The 7,156-nt window shown below is 40.2% G+C and overlaps 1 non-coding gene across 1 annotated transcript; it reads left to right on the forward strand.

Moving 5' to 3' along the window:
- The first annotated feature begins 4,743 nt into the window (after window positions 1-4,743).
- LOC132888500 (U6atac minor spliceosomal RNA) lies at window positions 4,744-4,865 on the forward strand. Its single transcript, XR_009654936.1, has one exon. It is a non-coding gene; the product is annotated as a U6atac minor spliceosomal RNA (small nuclear RNA).
- The last annotated feature ends 2,291 nt before the right edge of the window (window positions 4,866-7,156 follow it).

The raw sequence follows: 7,156 nt of genomic DNA on the forward strand, positions 1-7,156 counted from the left end.
AAAGTGCAACAGTTTGCATACACAACTGTACCATCACAATATAACATTTCACCAACATACATGTAAACACATATTTCCATGAATGCAACAATAAGCAGTGTGTGTAATTGCTTGACAAAGTAAATGCAGCCACTGTAAGGTTCCACAGAAATAGACACAGATTATTTGACAGATAGAAACAATCATTGCATCAACCTACAACCCCAGAGAGAAAGAGCACATATGGAGCTACTCACTGAAACCTACTTAATTCTGCTTTAAAAGCCTGACTCCCTGTGTTTCTCTGTCCTCCAAACCCCCTTTTCATCAATTGCTTCCAACCCCACTGCCACCCAATAGTGAAGTAAAAACACATTGCAATTAAATCCACCCTCTTCTCCTTATATTTCTCCTTCTACTCCTTCAGTCATCCTCCCTCCCTTTGTTTTCCTCCCAAGCTCCACATTACCTCTGGAGAATTGCCCAAGGTTCTGCATTCCTTATTATTTGTTGTTATTTCAAGTGTCTGGATTGCAAAATTAGTTTAGAACGACAAGCCATGACCATCTCAGCATCACGGGCAATTGCTCTAAGACAACGAGGGAGCCTCTAAAAATGACGAACATCGTGTAGGATGAATTGCGCTAGGCTTATGTTATAGCCGACCTTATAACATTGCTATATCAGATCCAGAATCATAGAAATATATGTGCTCAACCCAACTACAGTGCGAAATCATTCCGTTATAACTTTCCCCAGTTCGCCTAATGTGTGCGTGAGTTTTTCCCCCTCGTGACAGCGCGATGCAGCCCAGCCTCAGTGGACTTCAATGGCATTTGGGAGCTCTGCGCTTTTCAATATCAAAATGCAAGACGGTTATTGGACAAATACTGTGAAAATGCCCGCCCACGGACTCCCAGCCTCGCGGTGGGAGGGACATGGCAGTTTCCGCGAGGAGGATGGTGATTGGTGAAAGTGGCCGGATATTTTCTTTGATTGACAGCTCATTTCACAGCGGTGAATCTCAGTTCTGTCCCATGCGGATTCGCTAGTGCTGTGGTGTATTGTAAGAGATCGGCTTACATTTCGATTTCATTCATTACATACGGTTTCTACCAGCTTTTTTAGTTTGTATATATTTTCATTGTAAATAAAGTGTAAATATAGTGTTGTCATGTTTGCTATCTTAGTTCCAGAAATTTTGTTTATTTGAGTGACTGAACTTGAACTTGAGGGGGCTAGTCAGCTAGCAAGAAAGCTGCACACGGATGCCAAGCATTGCTGATTTAATTTTGGCGAAGCCATTTGCCAGTCTTCCTTTCGAGGAAAAAATTAAAATTAAAGAGCAGGGTAGACCAACGCCTCAAATTGACTTGGTGAAAAAGGTAGGGAATAATACTCGTTCCTTTCAGCTCTCCTGGTACGAGAAAGTGAATTGGCTAACAGCAAGTGACCCACATCAACAACAGTAAATAGGCTACTTTAGTAATATGTCATGGATGGACCAAAAATATAGAATCTATTTAAAATGTTTATGCTGAGTATATTATATTGGAATATATATTTCTCTGGATATGAATTAAACACTGCTACAATTTGGAAAACATTTTTAAACAAAAACACAGCCGAGAACATTTCACACTACAGGCCTGGATTAAAAGTGAAGGGTTATCAAAACCCTTGGGTTGTCAATAAAACATTTCTCAGTCAAAATAAGTAAAATATAGGGAAAGTGTCATTGAATGAAATGTGTGGCACCCAGCTCTATGTTTGGCTCCCCAAGGTCAGTGCTTGTGCCTATTCCAGAACACTCTGCTGTTACTGCTGAGGTTCCTGACAAAGAGCTGCTTTCAATAATGATCAATTTTTAAACAACATGCCACAATTTTAAAATATAAAATGTTAAAATATACCCCTCCCCCCCCAACACCACCATCATGTATATTGGACAGTAGGCTAATGGGCCAAAAGAACCTGTTATTTCACAGTTTGTGACCCTGCCAACAATCAGCCAGATCAGAGGCAAGAGTATGGGCAAAATTGATGTGTTTTTTCTTTTTTCTTTTAAAATCTGGAAATATCGTAACCGACCAGCCTCCCCTGTTTGAAAGACTACCGGCCGCCACTGCTCAGCATGTGTTTATAATATTTTTACAGGTGTCACCCCTGTTCACAGCTCATATCTAGAAAGCACTGGAAAAAGCATTGGTATCTGTAAACACTTCCTGTTCACTGAAAATTGGGAGTTTTATATTCGTGTTCCCACTTAAAAAAATGATGCACCATATATTTTACAGTTATCCCACGAAATCGAGTCGTACGTGCGTGGATAGCCGAGTTGGCTATAAGCCGTGTATGATGAGATTGGGTGGAATAACTGTTTTATTCTATCCACATTCACTAGATTTCGAGAAACAGAGCATTTTTATTTTTTACAAATTCAGTCAATAAAAACTTCATATAAAGCATCTGACAAAATAATTTCTGCTTAGAATGTAAACAAACTGGCGAAATGACAGTAACAACTGATGAAAAATGCTATAATAATATCCATCCATCCATTATCTGTAGCCACTTATCCTGTTCTACAGGGTTGCAGGCAAGCTGGAGCCTATCCCAGCTGACTATGGGCGAGAGGCGGGGTACACCCTGGACAAGTCGCCAGGTTATCGCAGGGCCGACACAGAGACAAACAACCATTCACACTCACATTCACACCTACGGTCAATTTAGAGTCACCAGTTAACCTAACCTGCATGTCTTTGGACTGTGGGGGAAACCAGAGCACCCGGAGGAAACCCACGTGGACACGGGGAGAACATGCAAACTCCGCACAGAAAGGCAGCTATAATAATAATCTCATCTCATCTCATTATCTCTAGCCGCTTTATCCTTCTACAGGGTCACAGGCAAGCTGGAGCCTATCCCAGCTGACTACGGGCGAAAGGCGGGGTACACCCTGGACAAGTCGCCAGGTCATCACAGGGCTGACACATAGACACAGACAACCATTCACATTCACACCTACGGTCAATTTAGAGTCACCAGTTAACCTAACCTGCATGTCTTTAGACTGTGGGGGAAACCGGAGCACCCAGAGGAAACCCACGCGGACATGGGGAGAACATGCAAACTCCACACAGAAAGGCCCTCGCCAGCCCCGGGGCTCGAACCCAGGACCTTCTTGCTGTGAGGCGACAGCGCTAACCACTACACCACCGTGCCGCCCCTGGGGGTATTTTCAAATATAATTTTTATTTCACCCTGGGTTGGTTCAGCAACATGCACCGCCATTTTGTTTTTCTCTACTCACAGTATATGAGCTGATAGCCTCATAGTAGAGTAGCCAATCAGAGCACGCGATTGCTCATATCCAGTGAATATGGACAGAATAAAGTGAGATAGCCCAAGAGTAACTGCATGTTGTGTTAAACTTTCTCACAAACAACCAAGTTTCTTGAAGGCAGAAGGACTGAAATTATTCACATGGTGACGTTACCTGTTCTTCGATATAAAGTTTTGAAAACTGCAGGCTGAATTCCTGAAATGAACTATTTTTCTTTTGCATAAACCACAATCACAAGTAAGATTCTGGCCTTTGAAATTGATGAGAAAGGGAGAAAATTACAGAGATTTAAAGATTGTATTTCAATTCCACTCACTACGTTTACATGCACATAGAGAGAATCGAATTTCTGCCGTTGCTCGACTGAAATCGAAGTTCAAAATGCCATGTATACACCTTAATTCGGCTGAAATTGAACCGAACTTGATTTCTTGGAATCGAGCTACACGACCTAGTTTATGCGATTTCTGCCGAGCTACTTTGTGCATGTATACCCTATCGAGCTAGTTGTCGAGCTACTTCCGGAAGTGACGAGACCACAAGCGGGAAACACAACAGCCTCGGTCAGCATGACAACAGTAGTAGCGAGCAGCAGAAGAGGTCAGGAGGAACAAACGGAGAAGAGATAATGGCGATGTAGAGCTCTCTGAAGTGTGGGTGGAGCACAGAGGACGGCAGGACAAAGCTTCTGGTACTAATAGGCTTTTTATTCTCAGACTTTTCAGTTTAACAGCCTACTTTTATTCTTGAGAGAAAAACAAACAAACAAACAAACACACACACGCGCGCGCGCGCGCGCTGTGTTCTAGTCCCGGGATGAGCTGTACCCTCTGCTCTCCCTCTGCCTCCTTAAATAGGGCGCGGTTACTGGGAAGACACACAAACACAGGTTAATTACCGTCAGGTGTAGTGATTCTGCCACTCACCTTCCCTGGCTCCGCCCTCCTGTCACAGACCGGCGCTTGACCACGCCCCCACTGCCACAGGCAAGCAGAAACGTGCACTTCTGGAGCAATGAGGAGACAGAGTTCATGCTCATTCAGCTTAAGGAGTTGAATATATTAAAATTCATGGACGGGAGAAAAACGCGCAATGGAGAACACGGAACTGATAACTTTGTTTACACTCTTGAATAGCTCTTCTTCATGACGACAACCGGAAGTGTACCAACACGATGGGGCGTGTTGCGCCACCTGTGGCTCGGGTGCACAATGCACCTCACACAATAGCCCGATTTCATTGTGTGCATGTAGGATTGGATTTCTCTGGCACCCTGCTGGGACCTTCAGCTCGATTACCGACAGCAGCTCGATTTGGATGTGCATGTAAACGTAGTCACTGAAAGATACCAACATGATGACTGTCTAAAATCATTTGCTATTTATTAATAACATTTTTCGTTAACTTAAAATTTTATATTGTTGCATTAAAGAAAGCTAGCACTCCCCTTGGCAAGGATGGAAAATGTCTGAATGATTTGCAACACAAATACAGTTAAGGCACTACCACCTACTTTTGGTATCTCTGACCATATTTGTTTTGGGCAATACAGTGGTGCAGCGGGTAGCACTGCCTCCTCATAGCTCCTGGGTCCTCAGTTTAATCCTGAGCTCAGGTTACTGCTTGTCTGGAATTTTGCCTGCACTTTCTCTCTGTTCTTGTAGCTTTCCTCTGGGTTCACTGTTTTCTTTCATTTTCCAAAACATACAGGTAAGTGGATTGGTGATACTCTAAAATGAATGTCGGCATGAATTAGAAAAAGCTAGAGAGAGAGAATGCGTACGTACGTACGTGTGTATGTGTGTGTGTATGTGTGTGTTTCACACAGTGCATGGTGCCCTGTGATTGACTGACGTCTCCCACCTTGTGCAAAGTAGAATTGGTTTTGGGTCCATATCCTCAGGATAAAGTAGATACTGCATGGAATGAATGCATCAGTAAAATGTAATAATATATAGCATAAAACAATGATCAAATATATAATATAATAAATATAAAACCCCAATAATCTTATAAATAAAAAAAACAATAATCTTTATACTTATTCATAGCCTAAATGTATTTCTACAGCCTGTTTTTAAACTGTCACCTTTCTGAGCTTTGCTGAAAGCCTAATATTATGCAGAAAATATTATTTTCCATATTGTTTTGGTGAAGTCTATTTACATTTCTTATGTATGTTATCAACAAAAAATAAAGATATATATATATATATATATATATATATATATATATATATATATATATATATATAATGTCTTTGGCAAAATTCAACCACACTGACATCTGAAAGATTTCCTTTATGGCCACACAAAACAGCTGCTGTAATGCCTTGCATCAATACACTTACACATATAACACCTGCCACATAGTTCCCCCTGGAGCAATGCTAAACTAAGAGCCTTGCTCAAGTGCATGACTAGGAGCAAACCATTTGGGTCATAAAAGCTGTAGATACTGAAATAATGTTCAGGAATGAAACTCAGTTCATCACGACTTCTATTTATTCAGATGATGCACCTTCAATACTAAAGTACTGCAGATACAGTTGTAATGTAATGGAATATTTCTTTGGCAATAGCCTGCAGCCAGTGAGGCCTCAGACTCAGATTAAAACAAGAGAGAAAACCCAGTCTGTCACAAGCCCAATGTCTGGATGTCTATCTGGCTAAAAATCTGTTCATGGTTTAAAACAATGAAATAATTTCCACTCGTCACTCTGTTGCAGTACAATTCGAGTGACATACCATGAAGCATTTGTTCAATCTCCATAGAGCTTGGATGGCTCCAGACATGCACACACCCTTATGACTGCAATGCCAAGCATCCTTCACTCCCAAGTGCTAAAAATGATGCTCCATGCATGACTAACCTACATAACATTTTTTTTGTTTAAATTTCAAATTGCTCTATCTTAATATATATAAATCTGATTTATTATTTATTTGATTCATAGAAAGTTAGATATCATCACCTAGACAACAATAATATCAAATGGAAAGAAACCTTTAATCTCCTGTGTCTCAGGTATTTTCTTGAGCTTAAGGACTCACACACATCTTGGTTTCATTAAAGACCACAACAAAATGTTCCACTCCCAAGATAATAATTATGTGTCAAGTTCATTCAAGTATACCCCAGAGGAAAATTTCTTTGGTTAAAGGTTCCTCGTTGATCTCAGGTGAGTTAAGGGAGATTCTGTTTCATTTATCAACTTTGTCACAAGTGCTCCTAAGGATGCCTCTCCTAATTCCTTCCAAGAAACTGAATGAGACCAAAAAAAAAGAGACATGGTTTTTATGAGATTAAAGAAGTCAAACAGGGAGGAAGGCTACACTTTATATGAGCAAGATTTGAACACATGCTCTTTTCATTACAAAGAGAAATGCTTTGAAATCCCTTCTCCAATAAATTCAATGATCGATCAAACTTTATTCTTGCCATATTAGGATAACATTACTGGATTCAAATTTGCTCAAATAAAAACAACTAGTAATTCTGGATACTATGTAGACTTGAGTATTTAGCATACTAAAATACTTTCCACCCATATTACTAGATTTATAACAAAAATTAATGGTTGAAAAATAGAATAAAATAGAAAATATATGAAAAAATGTGTACAAATGCTCGCATATGAAAAGTACACTAGTGTACTCAAACTAGCACATCAAAAACACACTAGTGGACTTCAATTTGAGTGTACTAACAAATACATGTTAAAAGTACACTAGTGTACTTTTATCCAAATACCTAAACTACCATATCAAAAACACACTATTGTATCTCACTTTAAGTATACTCACAACTCTATCTATACTCACACGATCA

Source organism: Neoarius graeffei, chromosome 6, assembly GCF_027579695.1.
Source record: "Neoarius graeffei isolate fNeoGra1 chromosome 6, fNeoGra1.pri, whole genome shotgun sequence".
NCBI classification, from domain to species: Eukaryota; Metazoa; Chordata; class Actinopteri; order Siluriformes; family Ariidae; genus Neoarius; species Neoarius graeffei.